Source organism: Mesoplodon mirus (genome assembly GCF_964341445.2).
Source record: "Mesoplodon mirus genome assembly, chromosome: 8".
Taxonomy (NCBI): Eukaryota; Metazoa; Chordata; class Mammalia; order Artiodactyla; family Ziphiidae; genus Mesoplodon; species Mesoplodon mirus.
Genome location: NC_138984.1, coordinates 92,249,361 through 92,271,956, shown reverse-complemented (window position 1 = coordinate 92,271,956; position 22,596 = coordinate 92,249,361). Strand labels below are relative to the sequence as shown.

Genomic DNA, 22,596 nt, shown 5'->3' with positions numbered 1-22,596 from the left:
GTATCATGCATGTTCAGGGTTAGAGTACGCTGCTGTCAGATTATGAATCAAACACCTAGTTAGAGATTTTATAATAGCAAGTGAAGATTTACTTATAAATTGGCTACAAGGTCAGTGTCTGGGTGCCAACAGCATAGAGATGGCACCCGAAGTTGTAGAAAATAGAATAATTTGATGTAGAGTGAGGCTGGAGGAAGAAAAACTGAGGGTCAAGGAATGAGCCTGCAGGGAGTTCCTTAAACTCAAACACAAAACAAAGATTGAAAAGTTGAAGCAAAGGAAATAGACGTAAAAAGGTTCTGTACATTTAATTCTATTTCTCCAAACTAAAAAAGGACAATCAATCTTAACAGGAGAATCAGTAACTCCTTACATATCAGAAGTGTATACAAAGATACATTTGCAAGAACATTCACTATAATGCTGTAACAGCAAAAATGACCTAAAGCAGCCTAAATCAACAATAGCAGACTGATTAGGTAAAGTATGGCACATCTATATAAGGGACTAAATGTATAGCTATTAAACATCATGTCATAGATGATTTATTGGAAAAATGTTCACATTTTATCGGTACATCAAAAAAGTAGGCTACAAACTAGCACACACAATATAGTATTTTATTTTTAAAAAAAATACACAATAAAACAAAACAAAACAAAACAAAAAAACTACCAACAGGGCAAACAATACCAGAAAATCAACAAAAGTGAATTCTGGATAATAAGATTTGAGGTGATTTTTTTAGTACTCTTTTATTTTTCAAATATCAGCATAAGTAGATGATACTCGTATAGATAGAAAATGAAACAAGCCAGAGCATTCTCATCTCTTCCTCGAAAATACCCGACACTCTTAGTCCTCAAATCCCCAAACCACGAAAATACCCAACACTCTTAGACCTCAAATCCCCCAACCAAAGCGCAGGAGAAACACTGAGACTGAAGACATGACACAACATCTCCATTCTCCTCCTTGCAGTGAAAGGAAGCAGACGCTGTTGCAGGCACAGACAGCAGTATTTCCTGATCCTTCCTTAGCGAAACAGAACCATGTTTTCCACCAGTGGCTGTCCTTTTCTAACCCTAACATAACTAACATCAGGGTCACAAACTGGATTACGTTCTTTGTTGATCTTCAACAATATGCACTGAGAGAAAATCCCAGAAAAAATTTCATTTCGTTGCAAAAAGAGAAAGCCACACAAACTTTCAGTTTGTACACATTTACATACCCTCACAGCCACAACCAAACCTGAAATTTGAGAGAAACACTAAACATTTTCAGAGGACCTTCACTTCCCCATAGCACTCTTAAAATTTATCAAGAAAGTTTACAATGACCCTCTGCCAAACCATAAATAAGCTTCACAACAGGAGATTAAACGTTTTCTGAGGTAAGCAAAAGAACACGGTCTCCTTTTCTCCCAGTACATAGTATCTGTGTAATCTTAGCCAAGTCATTTAGCTTTTCTTAGTTTTCTCATCTAAAAGTGGGGAGAATATAACTTTCCTTGCAGGAACTTTCAGGTTTGGAGGACAATGACAGCTGCATGGGACCAAATTACTCTACACATCCTCCCCCAAAGACCACAAAATCAACAAGAGGGCAAATATGATCATAAGACCCAAGCCATTCAGCATTATTAGGGACAGAGAATACCACAAACTTCAAATTACCTGTGAGTGGAGAAATAAACACCAATTTCCAATGCAGCTCCTGCTACTGCTTTGGTGCTGCCGGAAACCAGTGAGCGTGAAGAGTGGGGAAGCTCTGTGAAAAGGAGAACAGGGGCACGGAGATGAAGTACAAACAAAATCACCTGCAAAGGGGGAAAGAAGCTCCTGCACCAAGAGCTCACGTACCACACACAGGCCTGAGAGCTGGTAGTTCTCAGTACCAGCTACATGTCAAGAAAGGGCTTGAAGGTGAGACCCAGGCCTCAGAGAAGTACTGCTTCTGGATGAGAAAGAAATAAAGGAAGGACTAGTGCCATCACAGTGAAGGACCTTAGAAGGAGAAATTAAGGATACTGCAACACCTCAGACCCTCATGGTCCATCACCACCACCATCATCATCCTTTGATGAAACTGCCCCTCTGACAGAAATAAGAGTTCCTGAACCAGGAAACACACCCATGAAATGCGATAGAAAACTTTCAGCATAAAATCAAACAGCTGCTGAAAATTCTCCCCACCAAAAACCACGAAGCAGAAGAAAACCGTTAACACCACATTCCAAACTGAATTAAATATCCTCACACGAGCACTTGGAGAATTTTTTAAAAATCACCTAGAATCAGAAATACAAAAATTAACAACAGAAATAGACAAGAACAAAAAAGGAAGAGATGCAATGAAAGCTGATTGGATTCAACAAAGAAAATGAAGAAAAAGACAAAAGGATGCTTTCTTCAGAACAGAAAAATAATTTATAAGGTGCCCAAGAGAAAATAGGTTTGAGTTGAAATTTAATAAGGGACATAGAAGTATAAAACCAACAAAAGCAGGAAACAGTTAAGAACTGGAGATGTTTGGGAAATGGTGAGAAGTCGGGTACACAACAGCATGGGGGCAGGTCACAGGGAGATAAAAGTTGACACGCGAGATTGGAACCAGATTTATTCACTCAACAAATATTTTTGAGTGTTTACTGCATTCACTATGAATGGCATAGGCTCTTGCCTCTAGGGAAGACAAATGGGAGTCAGGGACCTTTAATCAGGAGAGTGATATAATGAGACTAAACTGAGAGGAAGGTAACTGTAGAAGCGGAATGGAAGACTTTCAGGAGTGGGGTGAGACTGAAAGGGAGGCTAATTAGGAGGCCAACATAAATAATTCTAAGAGAAAAGCATCAAGGTTTCCTGATGACCCCATATGAAGATGACACCAAGGCTTCTATTTTGGGAAACTGGAGAATGATTCCAGAATAGATGGAAGGAACTTCTGTTCCATTTGGGCACAGTGTGATATGATATGTAGAGATCAGAACCTCGGGAGAGCACAGGAACTGGTGGTCATCTTTTGGTGACAGGGTAGCCACTGGACATGAAGAGATGGCCTTGGATAATTCAGTTCTCATGCCTCAGAAGACCATGGAACTCTAGAGGTGTCAATACTTAAGAGCACTGGCAGACAGAGCAGCAGCAGGAATGAAGCCAAAAGAGAAGGTGCCCAGAATCCAACCCGCAAGAGGAGACATTCAAGAAATGATGGCTGGTCCACAGAGGAAGGTTGCATGGAGACCAAGGAGAGAAAGGACCAAGATGGGAACTCAGACACCGTTGGGGATCTTACTGATAAGTAAGTTTCAGGTTGAGGGGTGAATCGCATTCATACAGGAGATTCAGGAAATGCTCTCGCAGTGAAGGGCAGAAGGGAGACAGAGGATGGTGACATGAAAGGGAAGTTGGATCAATGGGAAAACTGGGAGCAGAGAGACAGGAGAGAACCAGTGGTAAGGTCAGAACTGCAGAAACACCAAAAAGAGGATAGAACTGATGGAGCGAGAGAGGAAGGGGCTAGCATCTGGTTGGAGGCTACGAGGTCAGCTTTCACGGTCTCTTCCAAAACTGTGAGAGCAAGGAGTGCAGGGGCTGTGTAGGGCGCCCCAAGCCAGCACCCCAACGGTGTGAACATCCTCCCCTTCTTTGAATTCCTATAGCATGTACTATGGAGTTTTAGGCTGGGAGCTTAGAGTCTAAGACACAGCTTTGTGTGCCAGTTTTGCCACTTACCACGTATATGCCCGTGAACATGTCATAAGTCATCCAAAGCTCAGTTTTGTCATCAGCAAATCAGGTAGAACGATAACAGTCACACACGCTCCCACCCACTTCATAGGGTTGCTTTGAGGCTCCAGAACACAGTGTACATGTGGATGCACCTTGAAGACAGAACAGCCCTGTGCATAAATCATTGGCTCTAGTTATTCCACATACACTTGTTTCCCACTAGAGGAGGATCAGTTCAATCTGTGTGCATTCCACACAGGGTCTAACAGAGTATTTTGTACCCAGGTGTTTACCATGCACTGACTTGGACTAAGAACCAGCTTCCTCTTCATGAAAGCGTGAGGCTGCATTGTTTTCTATGTCCCACACCACTACACAGGGACATCACCATACTTAAACCTGGTTCCCAACCTGAGTTTTCAGTAAGACTCCTAGCAAACAACAGAAAATGCTTTGTAACAGCATTTTCAAATTAGCAGAAGTGCAATTATGAAAAGGTTTCCATATATTACAGTCAGTGACTTTTTTAAATTAAGAAGAAAACACTAAGCAATCATACTCCAAGCATACTCAGCCACTGGATCTAGAAAAGGCATCTAGAGAAAAATCAACCACCACATCCCAGCTGAGCAAGGAGAAAGGCACTCCCCACACAGCCCTCCGGTGGTAGAAACCCACTGGAAGTGGAAGACACACTGCCGAATCACCAAGTAAGAAGTTGCTGCAGTCAAATCCATCATGTCATTTCATATTTGCATCCCCGTTACCCCTGAAACAAAGCATACTCTGGAAAAGTACGTTTTAATTATGGCTGCTAGAGCCTTACCTACTAGTCAATCAAAATCTTCTTATTACAGAGATAATACTGGATCTGTTACTTGGCACTTTGTAGGGGGGAAAAAAATAACACATGTGGAGAAAATACATTTTTTTTCACGACCAAAGCAGCAAATTATTTTTGCTGTTCTACACAGTACAGTAAGGCTCATACATTTTAATTAATTTATTTATTTTTGCTGTGTTGGGTCTATCGTTTCTGTGCGAGGGCTTTCTCTAGTTGTGACAAGCGGGGGCCACTCTTCATCGCGGTGCGCGGGCCTCTCACTATCGCGGCCTCTCTGGTTGCGGAGCACAGGCTCCAGACACGCAGGCTCGGTAGTTGTGGCTCACGGGCATAGTTGCTCCGCGGCATGTGGGAACCTCCCAGACCAGGGCTCAAACCCATGTCCCCTGCCTTAGCAGGCAGATTGTCAACCACTGCGCCACCAGGGAAGTCCAAGGCTCATACATTTTAAACAACCTAGATAAAATTCTGTTTTTCCATTCAAGGCAAATCTCAGTAGTGATTTAAAATTAAATCGTTAACCAAGCGTCAGGAACCATGAAATAAGCATAAGCGGTAGTCTCCCTCTGAATAGAAACACCAGGATATTCAGGATCACATGAAACTGTAAAAGCACAGAGAGCAGTAGCACTAGCTATTGAATACCTTCAATTCAAGACAGCCATCTACTTACTACCTTTAACACTACGGGGGAAATGTGAGGAACGTGATATTATTATTCTCTTTTTATAAAAGACATTCATTTGTTCACTCATGCAGTATATTGTGCCTCTTTTTTTTTTTTTTTTTTTGCAGTACGTGGGCCTCTCACTGCTGTGGCCTCTCCCGTTGTGGAGCACAGGCTCCGGACGCTCAGGCTCAGCGGCCATGGCTGACGGGCCTAGCCGCTCTGCAGCATGTGGGATCTTCCCCGACCGGGGCACAAACCCGTGTCTCCTGCATTGGCAGGCGGACTCTCAACCACTGCGCCACCAGGGAAGTCCATTATGCCTTTTTTATGTGCCAGACAGTGCTAGGAATTGGGGGTATGGTGTTACACCAAACAGACCTGCCCTTGCTCTCCTGGACTTATGGTCTGATGGGAGAGACAGATTAAAAAATTAAACAGCTAAGCATATGATTACAAATATTAAATGTTAGAAGGAAAGATACGGTACTATGGGAAAAAATAATAACAGGGACCGAATTTAACTTGAGAGTAGGAGAAGGCTTCTCAGAGGAATCAGCATTTAAGCTAAAAACTGAAGGCCAAAGTGGGAGGGGAAACTCCAGCCAGAAGGAACAGCATGTGCAAAGGTTCTGAGGCAAGAAAGCGCTGGGCATACTATGGACCTGAAAAGAGACCAGTGGAGTTTAAGCAGAGTGAGCAAGGGGAGGAAGGAGTGAAATGAAGTGATGCTTGTAGGTAACAACCAAGTAATTCAGCGCCAAACAAAGGATTTGGATTTGCTTTGTTGTTTTTGTTTCCTAGTGCAATGGGAGGTGGTGAAAGGCTTCAAACACGGTACAGACAGAATGGGACTTGTATTTTTAAAAGAATAAATGGAGGAGGACAAGAAATGAGAAAGCTAGGGCAATGGAAATGAGAGAAGAGGATGTGCCAGGGATATATTTTGGAGATGAATGGATAGGACTGTTCAATATGGGCGGAGAGCAGTAAGCGAGAGAGGCATCAAACGAGATCCCAGGTTTCTGGCTGGAGCAACTAACTGAATGAGGAGATATCTCACACAAAGACAGGAGGCACAGGCTTAGTTGGTAAGTAGGGGATGATCTAAAGGTTGGTTTTGACCAAAATGTTAAATAGTTAAAGATACCTGTGAGATCTCCATGTGGAAATGTTAAGTAAATGCTGGGATTAAATGAAACAAATGTAATGCATGTGCCACTTCACTGGATTAGTAGCTCAACCAGGTAAAGGTTGTCCAGTCTTCTTTGAAGAAGTCATTCCCACCCTCTCACTCACCTCCAGATACAGTCCATTCCCTGCCAAGGAGCAGGCCAATGAGAGGGGAACACAGGTCCTCTCTAAGAACTGTGAACAGTGCTCAGTCTCAAGTAGAGTAATTTATATCCTGAGAAAGCAAAGAAGTCTTTGTAATATACCAGCTACATGGGGTTATAGATTTTATAAATTTTTATATAGGTTATCAATTTTATATAGCTTATAAATTACATACTTATATAAATATATTAATAAAATATATGAAATATAATTTAAATAATATTTTATAAATAAATTTTATATCTGAAAATACAAGGACATTTTTGAAGATTTTATGTGTACATATATTTATATATTGTTTCGCAGCTGTATTGTAAAAAAAAAATTAAAATGATAGTTTTTTAATGTTTAAGACAGGGCTTAGATGATTAAGTGAGCTCATCTAACATTTCTTTGATAAAAACTTAAGGCATTAATATCCTACTCCCATTTTGGCCAGCTAGTAGCATTTTGAAAAGCACCACAGGATGGTATGAAATCAATGATGGCATCCATCACTGATTCATGGTTTCAGGTTATAGAAACTCCTAACCCATATCTGATCCCTGGATTGCTTTTTGGTTTTTTAACCAAATTTCCATGATTCAAATTCTTTGTTCATCAAAATTCCACCAATTTAAATAAGAGCCAAAACTGCTGAAGCAGGCTTGCCACACTTGACTTCTGGCACGGCGATGTTTAACACCGGCCCGACTGCCAAACGAAAAGATGATGTCATCCACATCTGCTGATTCACAGAGAGGGAGGAAAGAGGAGGAGGAGACAGTGAAACCGATAGAGACGTGGGAACTGTGATTACATTTTACTGGAATGTGGCTGCTGAGGTAGGCAACTGCTCAAAACGGTTACCGGTAGCCAGTGAGGAAAGAAAGAAAAGGCAGGTACTTTGTCAAATGAGATAGGAAGACTCAAATACTGGTTACGCAGGCAAGTAAAACACAGTTTTAGCTGTGAACGATTAAGACTGAAGCGTTCCCTTTTCTTCTTCTGAGTGCACAATTTCCATATCTAACCTACTTAAAAACATAGCTTCTCACTCTTTCACAAGATATATGTTAAAATCATCTTAAAGCCACTCTTGTCCAAGGCAATCATGTTAATTTGGCATAACTTTATAAGACATCTTTTTTAAAGTCACAAAATAAAACTTTTTAAATGACCAATACACAATATGAAACAACATCATTTCTAGAGTAAAAAAGTCTCTCTGTGCTATATGTGCTTAACTGCCTTAAATATAAACTTCTGCCATGAGTATGTATCCGTGCAGAATACCATTAGTACATTTAAGGTATCAGATCAAAATAAATATTTAATCATAAGCCATGCCCATGGTCACAGAACTAAGTCCCTCAAGTAAAAAAAAAAAAAAAAAAAAAAGCAAGAAGTGATTGTAATCCATTGTTGTCACATCATTTATTCAATAATTGTTTCTTAAGTGCCTACTACGTATTATAAGGAACTATGTGATTAATTATTGAACCAGTGGGCAAGGTGATCAATTATTGAATCAAAATTAGGACACTGAGAAGTATGAATGGGCCTGTGGAAACAATTAGCAAGGACAGTGGTATAGAAATAATAATAGCAATTATTAACATTAACTTTTATTAAGTGATTATTATATGACTGGTTCTCAGTTGAGCACTTTTTAAATTATTGTTTTTAATTGTGGTAAAATACACATAACATAAAATTTACCATCTAAACTATTTTTAAGTGTACAGTGGCATTCAGGACATTTACACTATTGTGCAACCATCTACCTCTAGGCTCTTTTCATGTTGCAAACCTGAAACTCTGTACCTCTTAAATAGTAACCCCCATTCCCTCCTCCTCAGCCCCTGACAACCATTCTACTTAAGAATTACAATTTCACCAGCATAGCTAAAAATATACTTCTTCTATTTGAATTCACATGTGTTTGTAGGGTACCTTTTTCAACTAAAACACTAAAGTCAAGAATCAAAATAAACTGTACTCAAGTTTCTGTATAACAGGGTACTAAATCCAGATTTTAAAAAATGAAGCATATTACTGATAATATTTTAGAGAGAACAAAAATTTTACTGTTAAAATTTTAAGTATTAATTTCATTTTCCTTAATCTTTGTAAAATTTCTATTTCCTATGTTTTATAACAATACTACCATATACATAATATTTATTCATAAATATCATGTTTTGGATATAACATGCACAAAACTTTTTACTTTTGTGGTATACAACTAAAAATGTTTGGGAACCATTGAAATAAAGGACTGTGAGCCCATTAACAGGAATCAATGAAAGAAGGGAAGGGAAGGAGTTTGTTTTTAAATATGTAAAAAACATATTGTGTTTCATGTGTCATATAGAAGATCAAGTAGAGATAGCCAAAAGGCAAAAGGACACATAAGCCTAGAGTTCAGCTGAGATGGAATCTATATTTAGAAGTCACCTACACAGCAAGGACCAGAAGAGACACGAGAAGGGATGAGAACTGTGAAAAAGAACACAGCTGAGGGCTACACAGAGGACAGTCCCCATATTTACAAAGTATAGGAGAAAGGAGATCTAAAGGAAACAGGGAGATAGGAGTAGACGCACAAGAATACATAAGATAGATACCATAAAAATGAGGCCGCAGTGTCATAAGTTGCAAAAAATTAAGGCACTGAGAAAAGGCCACTCACTGGACTTGGCTGCCAGAAGGGCACTTTGGTCCTCTGAGAATATTTTCCGTAATGGGTGGTGTCAGAAGCCTGATTCACGACTGCCTGAATGGTGAAGGGAGATAAGGAGTGTGAGTAGGCCACAAGGGAAACTTGGTGATAATGGAAATTAAAAGAAAGGGAGAATGGTAATGGATGGAATGGTGTGGTTGGAGGAAGACTTTCTAAGGTAGTGGTTCTCAGCTGTGGGCAATTTTGTCCCTCAAGGGGCATTTGGCAACGTCTGGAATCATTGTCGGTTGTCACAACTCCAGAGTGCTACCGGCATCTGGTGAGTAAAGCGTTGCTGTTAAACATCTTGCAATACACAGCACAGACCCTACGATGCAAGGTCGATACTGCCCAAGTATCAATACGTTGATAGTTCAGAAATCCTATTCTAAAGAACAAGAAAGATACAAACATTTTCATATGGTGAGGAGTTACCAAATTTAAGTTACAAAAAAGGAAGGAGATAATGACAAAATAGGGTCCCACAAGAATGGGATGGTATATGATTAAGGGCAGAAGCAGGTGGGTGGGAATTGGAAAAGACCTTTCAAGTTGTTTGAAACAGGAGGAATAGAAGCAAGACCAAAAATTCAGAGAACTGGAGATCAAAATGAAAGTTGGGGGAACTCATATCTGATGACGTTGATCTCCTTAGAAAAGTAAGCAGCAAGGATTCTGCAGAGATATGGGGATGGAACTAGGGTCTTGAGAGAAGAAAACACCTGGAACAGCCCATGTGGAAGTGGAATCAATTAGAGGGACATGAAAGGTTTACCAAGTATCCATGAGGGCCCAGCACGAGGAAAAAAAAAAAAATCAACTCAGTTCCCTGAATATCTACAACAAAAAAAGTTATTTATCCTAGGAGCCAAAGGTAAGAGAATGACAGAGCTTTCTCAAGGTCAGGATTGGCCAGGTGGATCAGTGAAGGACAAGAGGTAAGGAAAACTAGGCAGTCCTGCTGAGTCAGCTTACGTGATGTCCAAGCTATGGAAATGATGCCAAGACCAGATGAACTGAGAAGACATAAAGGAGGCTGGGTTCCATGGGAGGGACAGATACTATGTTGGGCAGGAGGAAGAATGAGGGGAGAAAAAGTGATAGGAAGCCAAGGTCAAAGACAGTAACTCTTTGGGGTCTCAAATGTTGGAGGATAAATTGTTTCAAATTATGATGAGGTCCAAGACAAAGCCATGGCTGTAGACTAATTCTAACATTCAATTGGGGGGGGGGATTCCATCCTAGACTGCACCATCCTTAATATATTCCTACCAGCATCAGTCTTTAGAGATCACTTACTTGTCAATATGCCTCTGTTTAGGTACACCAATCTCACTATCACTGGATCTTGTATATCCCACAGCACACGTTAGTGACATGGCCATCTGAAGTTAGTCGAGATTGTGTCACCAGGCCTAGCTAGCCCACATGGAACTCGAACCTCTCTGACATCAAACTCTCCTGAGAGTTGCACATGTAGAAAGATGGTATCATAATAGAACAGCACATAATATTCCTTATTACAGGATGGACATCATGACCCACAGCTATCGCTATTCTCTACTGTGGTAATGAGTGGATCCAACTTTACAAACAAGACAAAATTAGCTCTCCTTTCTTGCCTTTTGGACTCTAACTGATTGTACTGTCTGAAGACACAAACAACATTAAGCACTATTCCCTAAATGTATCATTTTCTTCCAAGGTGAAGATATAAGAAACACAGTTTTATTGCATCATAATTTTAGCTGCTATCTTTTAGCACAAGGCCTGTTCCAGCATGCCCTATCATCTTAAAGGGACAATTTAATTTTTAAGGGACTGCAGCAGCTAGAAACATGGATTGAACAGAGCAAATGACTCAGGAGAAAACAAAAAATGAGAATTTAATTTGTAAAAATAAATTTTAAAAAGTAGTCTAACTAGTTCAAACAAATGATATAAAATTAAGACATTCTAAAATTGGCTCTTTTTTGTGTGTGTGTGTGTGGTACGCAGCCGCCACTGTGGCCTCTCCCATTGCGGAGCACAGGCTCTGGACGCGCAGGCTCAGCAGCCGTGGCTCATGGGCCCAGCCGCTCCAAGGCATGTGGGATCTTCCCAAACCAGGGCACGAACCCGTGTCCCCTGCATCGGCAGGTGGACTCTCAACCGCTGCCCCACCAGGGAAGCCCTAAAATTGACATTTTAATAATATTCTGATTACGTTCCAAAATCAAACATCCAGATATGAAATTGTGATTTTTCAGAGGGTTATTAAAGACATGCAAGGAATTCTTTATGCTAATAAAAAAAATACTTCAAATATTTAAAAAGAGCAACCAAACATCTAAATATTAGGTTGTTAAGCCACAGGAAAACTGATATTCAAGTGCTGTAAATTCTTCTCCAAATACAGATTCCATCAAATTATCTGCTCCAATAAAGGGAAGAAGAGGTACAAATATTAGACCAAAAAAGATACAAATAACCCCAAGACTATTTAAATGTATATTTACATATATTTTATATAACTAAACCCCCTCCCCCCAAATATTATGTAATTAAGTAATTTCAAGCATCAGGACCAATGTCTAGGCTTTCTGAAATCTATAAATAATAATTAGGATGGTTTTTATTCTACTACATCTTATATATAGAGGTCCAGAAAAGTAACATCTAACCAATAATCTATTTATTAAGACCTTCTACGTACAGTAGCAGAAAGTATCCAGCAAGGCAGCTATTCCGGAGCTCCTCAGAGGTTGTATAGAAGTTATCTACACAAATTTGATAATACAAGGGGTAGAAACGAATAGGACAACCCATAGACAAAGAAGAGCAAGAAGGAAAAAACCCAAAGCCAAACTGTGAATCAGTGGTTCTCAGGTTTTAAGAAGCTTCTTAAATTAAACAGTCTACCAGACCCCATCTCTGAGAATCTGATTCAGAATATTTGGGGTGGGGCCCAAGCAAATGGGCTTTGTAACAAGCACTTCAGATGATTCCAAAGCAGGTGCTGTGTGGACCAGCTTTTGAGAAACATGACCCAGTAATAAAAAAAAAAAGGAAAAATGGATACATTGGACCTTACCAAAATTAAAAACGTTTGCTCTATGAAAGACCCCATGAAGAGGATGAAAAGACAAGCTATAGACTGAAAAAAGTATCTGCATATCTGAATAAACTCTGTGGATTGTACCAATGTCAATTTTCTGGTTTTGCCTTATACTATAGTTATGTAAGATGGTCCCTTTGGGGAAAACTGAGTGAAGGGTACATGGCAACTTCCTGTAAGTCCATAATCATCTCAAAACAAAAAATTTTTTAAAACTGTCTACCTGTCTGTCTAGCTATCTATCACACTGATAACAAGTTGGTGGGTTATACTATAGCCTGAGATGTTATTTATTTTAAAGAACTGTAGTCCAGAAAGCTTGTAATTTACAACTGTGAAATCTTCAACAATGTTAACCTGAATGGCACAGGCATTCTCTCCTTATTAATTCAGATGTAAGTGCAAAAGTTATTATTGCTGTTGTCATTATTATTAACATTTCACGTTCTGAAGTAGTGTTATGACATGTACCATAGAAACTGAGTAAATTATCTGACTTCAGACGTATAGGGTAATTAACATGAAGAACTGTTATGAAAATATTCCTATTTTCTCCTACTAATGTAATACTGAGTGAACATTAGTTTTTAAGACTTTATGATTAGTATTATAATCTAATACTATAATCTGGCACTAGAGAACTGTTACTGTCTCAATATATAAAGCAGTGTGTCAGCAAGAGTATTTTCAGTGTCTCTAGAATTCAGTGTCTCTATTATTGTAAATAATAATACTAACTAATTACTAGTAAACATAAGGGAATTACTACGTGCCAGATACTGTGCTACTAATCTCATCATAAGTGGATCATCTTTCTTAATACACACAACAACCCATGAGGTAGGTACTGTTGTGAAAGATGGGTAAAGAGGGAGATTAAATAGCTTGTCCATGGCCAGATCTCCCATGATGTTAGAACTCATGCTACAACTACTGAACATCCACCTGAAATCCCTGTCACTGCCCCCACCACGTCATCACCACCCAGAGGATGAGGGATCCCCCCCAGGTCTGCTCTGAAAATGTCAGAGAAATTAAGGGCTCTGGCTTCTGATAAGGTTTTTAATTTGACACCAAATATTTTAACAACCAACTAGAGTAAATAATAATGTCCACAGTAATTCCAGTTACTGTGGGTGGATTAACAGTGAAAACAGAATTGCCAGAAATGAAGGTGTCCTGCTCGCAGCCCACTGAGAAGCCTCGACCTATGCAGAGGAAGCAGCCATGATAAAATAAGGCCAAGTAAAACCGACAGGCCAAGCTTCAGGAGAGCAAGGCCATTTAACAGGAATTAGAAATTCATCAACGAAGTGGTTGTTATCTGATTTCTAATTTCACTTTTACTGAGTATTTTGTTTCTGAAGCCGATTCAAGGATTCCTGTTGAGTATTTTCCCAATTTTTTTTTTTCTCTGAAAGGGGAGGCCCTGATTCCAAACTTAAAGACTGAAGAAGTAAATCTTGCTACTCTTACACTCAGAATATTAAACATGTTTCTTCAATCAGCTGTTTTGAAAGTGCTTGAAGAATTGTAAGATGTGAAAAATATTAATTTACAGTTCCCAATATTATAAAAACGAATACATTCCAGGCAGCACACCATGGACAGTTTCTAGTCAAGCCATTAGGAAATCTTTTTTATATAATGATTTGTTATCCAATGTCAGTTGCAATTTCAAATTATCTGATCGTGAAAAAAACATCAGATGTGGTGAGTCACGGTGAAATGTTTCTCACAGCAGTCAAACAAGAAGACCTGAGGCCCAGGAGGAGGGCCTAGCACCACTACACTGAATGGAAAGGTTCTAAGGAAGGGTATTGCTGGGGCTAGTTTTGCAAGACCAGTTTGGAGCTGTTAATCCAGAAAAAAGTATTGGGCTGAATGGAAACTCAGTGTTCTGGAAATAAAGAACAATACCTCATGTGATTTTAAGACAACAGAAACAAAGGCAAATGTAACATGCTATTTAAACCCTGAGAGTAACGAGCTAGGTAACTCAGTTTCCTCCTCTATAAGAAAATCATAAGAGTGGCTAATAATTAGTTAGTGAGCTGAGGCAAGGGTACTACTAACCTTCATACTTAACCATGACAACCGCCTTATAACACAGGTACTATATCCCATTTTACATATGAGGAAACTGAGGCTCTGATAGGTTCAGTAACTTCCAAGATCATACAGCTGGGAGTGCCAAATCTAGAATTCAAATCCAAGCACTTTGAATCCAGAGCCTTCCCCTGCCCTTAGCCACAGTGCCCTATGCCTCTTGGATTAGAGGTGTCCGAACTTACCTCTTTCAAGTGAAGGTATGCGTGAGAAAGCACCATAAATTACTGACTTTGTAAATTTAAATGTAATATATATCTTTATGTGATATCAAGTTATCTTAGGGTAGATTCTAGAATAGGCAAACAGCAAAACATGGTAAACATTTAAGGAAAACGGACAAGAAAAACTTCAAATAGAGGAAAGCTATACTGTAATTTATTTTGTCTGTGAAGTGAGAAAAGTTAACTATTGTTTTACCCAGTTTATGGCTCTGAACCCCAGAACACCTGCGTCCAGTCGTAGGTGGTGGGAGCACAGTTCAAGAAACCCTAAAATGGATGTCAAAGACGTAAATCTGAACAAAGATTAACCTCTTATTTGTTTAAATTTATTAATATGTTTATTCAATTGTCAGGGATTTAAGAGGATGTCATAGATGGTGAGGATGTGGGCAAAGGACCACTCATGAATTGTTATGGGTGGAAATGTACATAGATATTCACTGTGGTGCTAATTATAAAACAAAGTAGAAGCAATGGAAATATCCCCACAACAGGAACTGATTAATTTACAGGTAACTTACAGGATGCTATGTAGTCCTTAACAATGCAGATCTATATTATTGACATGAAATGTATTTGTGCTGTAAGTTAGACAGGAAAGGCAGACTACAAAAGAGCAAGAAAGTATAATTTCATTAAAAAATATTTATAGTCTAGGTAGTAGACACATCAAAGTGTTAATGGAAATTATCTATGTAGAATGGAATTGGGACAGTTATATACTCATTCTTTGAACAATCATACCTAAGGGTAAGTCCTGCCTTCCACAAATGTGCCACACAAAGCCTTCTTCACTTCAAAGGAGGAACTCGAATTCTCTCTGGCACCTTTCAAGTTTAGACATGTTTCATAACATCTTTAACACTTCCTTAGGCATTATATGATTCCATATTTCACCTATTTGACTTTTCCAAGGAACCCAATATGCCAATGAAATACTAAAACCAAGCCTAAGCCCTAGGTTGCAAAATAAATCCAACTGCACCCATCTTTTGTGGTGAGATTACAAACTGTCCTCAGTGTCCATTCTCCCCTTCTTCCTTTCAGGAACAGAACTTCCTCCACCACCCCACCTCCACAAATTTTAGCTTGGCACAGGATCAGCCAGCCAGTCTACAGTGCCCAGCCTCCCTTGCAGCTAGGTATGGACACTCAGCTCTCTCTACTCAATGGGATCTGAGCAGAAGGATGTGTGCAATTCAGCCTTTAAAAAAGGAAATTGCTTGCCCACTATACTCCTCTCTCCCCAGCTCTCAACCTTCCTACAGGTAGGATGCAAAAGTGGTCCTAATCAGCTAGCTTCTACTCTGTAGATGAAGTCAATACTATAAGTGATTGGACAGCAACAAGGTAACAGAGAGTTGGTCTCTGAATGGCCTCTATATCTGCGGTTTTCAAACTTCAGTGTATATTACAATCACCTGCATGACTTGTTAAACCCAGAGTGGTGGGCCCATCTCCAATTTCTGACTTACACTTTGCATTTCTATCAAGTTCAAGGTGATATTAAGGCTGCCAAACTGGTGGGAGAGGCTGGGGGAGCACATCCTGCTAACTAATGAACTAGAACTGTTCTTTCATTAGGATGGCCACTAGCCACATGTGGTTACCAAGCCCTTGAAAGATGGCTAGTGAGACTGAGGAACTGAATCTTTAATATTATTTAATTTTAATTATCTTAAATACCAATGCTTGATTCAGTTAATGGAAAACTTTCAACTATGTTTAGAACATCTTGGGTATGTGAAACTACTTTTTCAACTGTATATTTTATGAACTCTCAGATCAAGTACTTCTGATGAAAATTTAGTGTCTGAGTTGATATGCGCTAGAAGTATAAAATACATATAAGACTTTGAAGACTTACTAAAATGAAAATATAAAATATTTCATTTATAATTTTTATATTGATTATGTGCTGAATAATATTTGATTATACTGAGTTAAGTAAAATATATTATTAAAATTAATTTCACTTTTTTCTTTTTTAATGTGGCTACCAGGAAATTTAATATTGTAACGTAAGTGGCTCACGTTATATTTTTATTGAATGGCGATGATCTAAATTATTATGTGAATGAGGGAGAGAGTGGGAGAGAGACCTTCTATCTTGTATGAGCAGTTAGCTTTGTTTGCAGTCTCTTTGTAATAGTTACTTAGCCTGAAGCCTGTTATCCTCCTATGCAAAATATACAATTTCCAAATTTCTGGTGGTAAATGTGCTATGCTACTGTTCCCTTTCTACTCATCCTAATCCTTTTTCTTGTTTTGTTCAACCTCAATTGCACAGAATTGGATTAATCACTATCTTTGATATGAACACATTCACATCCCTGGGGAACACGTTGCCCTCATTCACTCATTCTTCATATCTAATATTGTAATATGCAACCATGAACAATAACTGTGACAATAACTTATCTACCCAAATAGCCCTCCCAGTCTCATCCTCCTGGTTCCCACTACTTGAGGTAACAACCATCCTGAATCCCGCACTCAATATTCTACTGCTTTCCTTTCTATATATTATCATCTCATCTACATGTATTCCTAAAAACTATGGTTATGATTTTAGTTGCTTTTAAATTTCGAGAAAAGAGCACTATATGTAATATTTTTAGAATTTTTTCATTTTATATTGTTAAAACATCTATGCTGCAACTCTTTCATTACACTTTATTTTGACTGTGGCATATCTCCCACTGGGTGAATATACTACAGTTTACTCATCCACTCTCTTGCCCACAGACATCGGGGGTTTCCCAGGTTTCTGATGTTGTGTTCAGTGCTACCATAAATATTTCTGTACATATGTGCAAGAATTTCTTTTACATATATACTTGGAAGCAAAATGTTGGAAATGTGGTTAACTTTATGAGATAATGCCAGAACCATTTTCTAAGGTAGCTGCACCAATTTATTAGCAGGGTATGAGATCCTCCAGATCCCCATCCACCCTAGCACTTGATATTAACACACCTTTCAATTTTTCCAATTGAATGGGTATAAAATGGTACCTCATTGTGGCCCTGAGTTGTATTTCCCTCCAAATCATGAATGATATTGAACATATTGGGTATATTTCTTGGCCATATGTACTTCCTTGTCTGTATCTATAAAATACCTATTCATATCCTTTGTCCATTTTTCTAGTGGGCTATTCATGACTTTCTCCTTGACTGGTTGGACTTCTTTGTATATTCTACTAATCCTTTCATCTTTTGTATGTCTAGTATAATGAACCCCATGTACCCATCACCCAATTTCAAAAATGATCAATTCATGGTCAGTCTATACCCCTATTTCCCCTCCGTTCCAACAAATTATATTGAAGCAAATAACAGGCATCATATAATCTCAATAATGCTTGTTTAGATTTTTAAAATTCTTAATTTTAATATAGTCCAATTTGTCAATCTTTCTTTTATAGTAAATGTTTTCTGTGTCTGAAGAAATCTCCTTCTTTGAAGACTAAAAGTCTAAAAAAAAAACAACCTGAGGAAATCCTTTCCTATGACCAAGTTTAAAGTCTTAAAGTTTTGTGGGTTTTTTTCTGGCATTTAAGACTTTGATCCTTCTGGAGTTGATTTTTTTTTTTTTTTTTTTTTTTTTTTGGTATAGGGTATGAAGTAAGGATCTGTTTTCATCTTTTCTCCTAAGGATAACCATTTATTCTCAGCTCTATTTACTGAATAGCCCTTCCCTTTCCTACTGATCTGACATATACCAAAGTTCTAAACCTGTGTGTAGGCATGTGTTATGGTCTGAACTGTGTTCTCTCAAAATTCATATGTTGACGCACTAACCCCCAATGTGACTGTAATTAGACATACAGCCTTTAAGGAGGTAAAGTTAAATGAGGTCATAAGGGTGTGGCCCTAATCCAATAGGACTGGTGTCCTTATAAGAAGAATAAAAGACACCAGGGGAGTACATGCACAGAGAAAAGGCCATGTGAGGACACAGCATGAAGGCAGTCATCTGCAAGCCAAGGACACAGTTCTTGCCAGAAACCAACCCCGGCATTACCTTGATCTTGAACTTCCAGCCTCAACATCTGTGAGAAAATAAATTTCTAATGTTTAAGCCACTCAGTCTGTGGTGTTCTGTATGGCAGCCCTAACAGACTAATACAGCATGTTTCTGGGCTTTTTATTTTATTCCACCGGTCAATTACCTGTCCTAGTGCCAGTACCACATTAAATTTCTAGAACTTCATAACAGGTCTTGATATATGGTAGGGCAAGTTCATTCTCCTTCCTCTAACCTTATACATATTTTTAAGGTCAAACTCAGAATTAATTTAGTCTACAACAGAGTATCACTGATCCCTCTTCTCTTTAAACCTTTTGCATTTGACTGGCACCACCACGCTCAAGCTTCATTGAGTTTTAGATTGTTCCCCATACATGTTCTATGAGTAATGGTCTCACACCTAGTATAAGGATCAGTAAATGTGTTGGTCACACAGGAGGTACTCAATGAAACTGTTATTTTATGGTTCACAGTGAGAGCAGAAGTATTTCTACGTGGCCACTAACAATGCCAGAGCTTCAGCTGGTAGGGAGCTGAGATTCCTGAATTCTCCCTACTTTTCACTAAAAAAGAATAGTGCAGAAGACCCAGCACTGGAGAAAGAGGATTAACTGTTTAACTATGAAAAACACTATAGAAGTCAAATTTATCTTGAAAGAGGCTAGGAGCAGTCATTCCATCATTTACTCAAGGCATAATTCCCTACTACACGCCAGACACCTGGCTAGATGCTAGGGAGACCAAGACAAATGAAAGGAAGTTCATAATCCAAAGGACCTGAAGTTTAGAGAGGGAGAGACACGCCTAAAGAAATAACAGCAATTGTAGAATATGCACTAGACTCGACGTAGCACAAACAAGGGAGGAGTCAACTGGGAAAATCGTAAGACTGATTGGTGTTCCTGTTCTACTGCCAGCTCCTACAAATGGCATTCTTTTATAAATAACTTCTCTTCTAAATGCTTACACTCTCAAAGGGTAAAAGAGATCCTTAGAGAACAGAAGAAAGTTGCATACCATACTAGTTCTTCTCCATTTGCCACCCACTTCCAGAACCATTATCCAACCTTCTCTTGCCCTTCTCTGTGCTCCAGGAAGATGACCTCTATAGACTGCATCACCCAAGACCCCTTACCTCTAGTTTCCAGATGGATGTGGCTAACAGAAGACACCAGCAGGAGATAGAGAAAGGAGAGGAGAGGAGAGTCAAGGTATTTACACTCATCCCCATCTCCCTGCCTGTTTCTGTCCTGGCTATAGCTGTTTCTACACTTACAGCTCCATGGCCAGAGCTTTCACTCACTGCGTCCCAGGAACACTGATTCCTTCCTTCATTGTTCCTTCTGACCTAAAGACAGTCACGGTTTCCACAGTTGCTAGCTCCAGGGTACTTGAGGGTTCTCTGGATCCTGTCCTCACCTCTTTCAATCTTTCCTTCACTAAATGCTTCTCAGTTAAACCTTTAGAATACGCCATCCCTTACCCGCCAGTTCTCTGACTGAAACCATGATTACCTGCAACTACAAAATCCAATCTCTAGAAAATACCTGAGCAAAGCTTAAGTTTTCCAAGGGCCTGAAATCTGGACAACACTGTCACTGTCCATCACTGACTGAAGGACTACCTTGGACAGCACATTGTATCAAGTGTTAAATGTGCCAGTTTCAACTGGAGTAAAATTTGCATCTCTCTTGCAGCTGGCTTGAGATCTGAAAAAGGGGGGGCTCTTAAGAGCAGTTCTGGGTATTTCAGGAGTGAGTCAAAGACTTTTTTTTAATAGGACAAATTAAGCACCTGACTGAGGGTTCTGAGAGTAGAGAATGGTCAGCTCACTGGTATCCCCAGCTAGGCTTTCTTCCCAGGACCACACAATGCCTTTCTACCTGAGTCTGCGTTCCGCTTATTTGAGCAGCTAAAACACTGCTTCCTGTCATAATAACCATCCTGGAATACTGTACATGTTTTGTTTAAAAAAAAAAAAAAGGACTTTAACTATACTAGTTTCAAATTTATAATGGTTTTGATTCATGAAAGTAACAAGTAAAAGTGTGTCCTATGATTTTGAGTGGCGTCATTCTGATTCCAGAAAAATCATTCATGATTTATTCAGGCTACAATGGAGAGTACTGGAAAGAAAACAATATTAGTTCCTTAAAGCAGAGTTGATCAAATACATCATATATACAAGTCTGTTTCAATGAAAAAAATATTTTTATTGTATACTTCTCAGAAGTCTCCACTATTCTTTTTTTAATTAAAAAAAATTTTTTTTTGGCTGCATTGGGTCTTTGTTGCTGCTCGCAGGCTTTCTCAAGTTGCGGCGAGTGGGGGCTACTCTTTGTTGCTACGTGCGGGCTTCTCATTGTGGTGGTTTCCCTTGTTGCAGAGCACAGGCTCTAGGTGCACGGGCTTCAGTAGTTGTGGAACACAGGCCCAGTAGTTGTGGCACACGGGCTTAGTTGCTCCACGGCATGTGGGATCTTCCTGGACCAGGGCTCGAACCCATGTCCCCTGCATTGGCAGGCGGATTCTTAACCACTGTGCCACCAGGGAAGTCCCTCCACTAGTCTTTTTGTCTCCCCAGATATTCATTTATTGACCACGGATTTTCTTCCTAAGCATAACTTTTCAGTCTTCATTCTCAATGCCTTTCTGCTCACTCTGGGCTACAGTGTTTTCTTATGCATGAACCATTTGCTCATATGTATTATTTGATTTCTACCACTGACTTCAATGCAACCTTCTCCTTCCAGCCTCTCTTCTTCCCTGTTCTCTTGATTCCCTTTTTTCTTTCCTTCATTCTCTCCCTTCCCCGAGTTCATCATCAGATCATGGCATAAACCTCACCTGCCCTCAACGTTAGTAGAGTGTCCTAAAACAGACAAATGTACTTCTGCTGCTACTCTAAGGACAGAGTTCCTCCCTTCAGATGTGGCATTCCCACTGGGACTTGGGGCATTCAATTAGAAGCAAGTGAGGTTACCCAGGCAACCGCTCCAAATTGTCCTAGGATGCCTGGCAAGCATGTTTTACGCAGCCTGATGTGAAGGTCACACTAGCCAACCCTATGACAGTTAAAGGCGCAGTCTCTGTGCAGTCAGCCAAGGGCTCAGGGAGCATCCATCAAGATAATCTCAATAACATTTGCATAATCATAAAACTGTCAGACTCCCAAAGCCACAAGGACCCACGCAAACAGACTATTTCAAAGAGCCAAAGATACTAGCTTAGAGAAGGAACACAATAGGTGAGTGTGCTAAAATCATGAAAAGAACACTTTAAAAACCAACCAGAAGGGCCTCCCTGGTGGCGCAAGTGGTTGAGAGTCCGCCTGCCGATGCAGGGGATACGGGTTCGTGCCCCGGTCTGGGAGGATCCCATATGCCGCGGAGCGGCTGGGCCCGTGAGCCATGGCCGCTGGGCCTGCGCGTCCGGAGCCTGTGCTCCGCAACGGGCGAGGCCACAACAGTGAGAGGCCCGCATACCGCAAAAAGAAAAAAAAAAAAAAAAAAAAAAAAAACCAACCAGATGGAATCCAATCACTCAGCTGGTGAAAACACTTTACTCAGTTTCTCAAATGATTTAGGAAGAGTTCTACCCTGAGGCAAGGCAATAAATGGAAGGGCCTGGAAAAAGTCACTCTGTACCCTTTTACTTTTCATAATTCCCTTAGATCAGAAGTGTTTAAAACATTATTCTCAAATAGCAAGACTCAACATTGAAAAGCATGCTCATACCCACCAAATTAATGTTACATTTGACTAAATCTCAATCAAAATTCCAATTTAGCAGGGAAAATACCTACAATGCAGAGAAGAAATCCATGTCCCTAATACATGAA

At 39.6% G+C, this 22,596-nt stretch overlaps 1 protein-coding gene across 16 annotated transcripts in view; it reads right to left on the bottom strand.

Annotated features, from left to right (window-relative positions):
• OSBPL6 (oxysterol binding protein like 6) overlaps positions 1 to 22,596 on the bottom strand; it is a 202,043-nt gene that overhangs the window by 143,220 nt on the left and 36,227 nt on the right. For 9 of the 16 annotated variants that reach the window (XM_082630569.1, XM_082630568.1, XM_082630567.1 and 6 more), the window contains exon 2: positions 3,741 to 3,889. The exons of 4 other annotated variants lie outside the window; for them this stretch is intronic. The gene's annotated coding sequence lies outside the window, so the exon portion shown is untranslated. Of the gene's footprint in view, positions 1 to 1,679; positions 1,946 to 3,740; positions 3,890 to 6,547; positions 6,657 to 22,596 lie in introns of those variants that run through there. 3 more of the 16 variants (XM_082630573.1, XM_082630574.1, XM_082630560.1) reach the window with 2 other exon arrangements.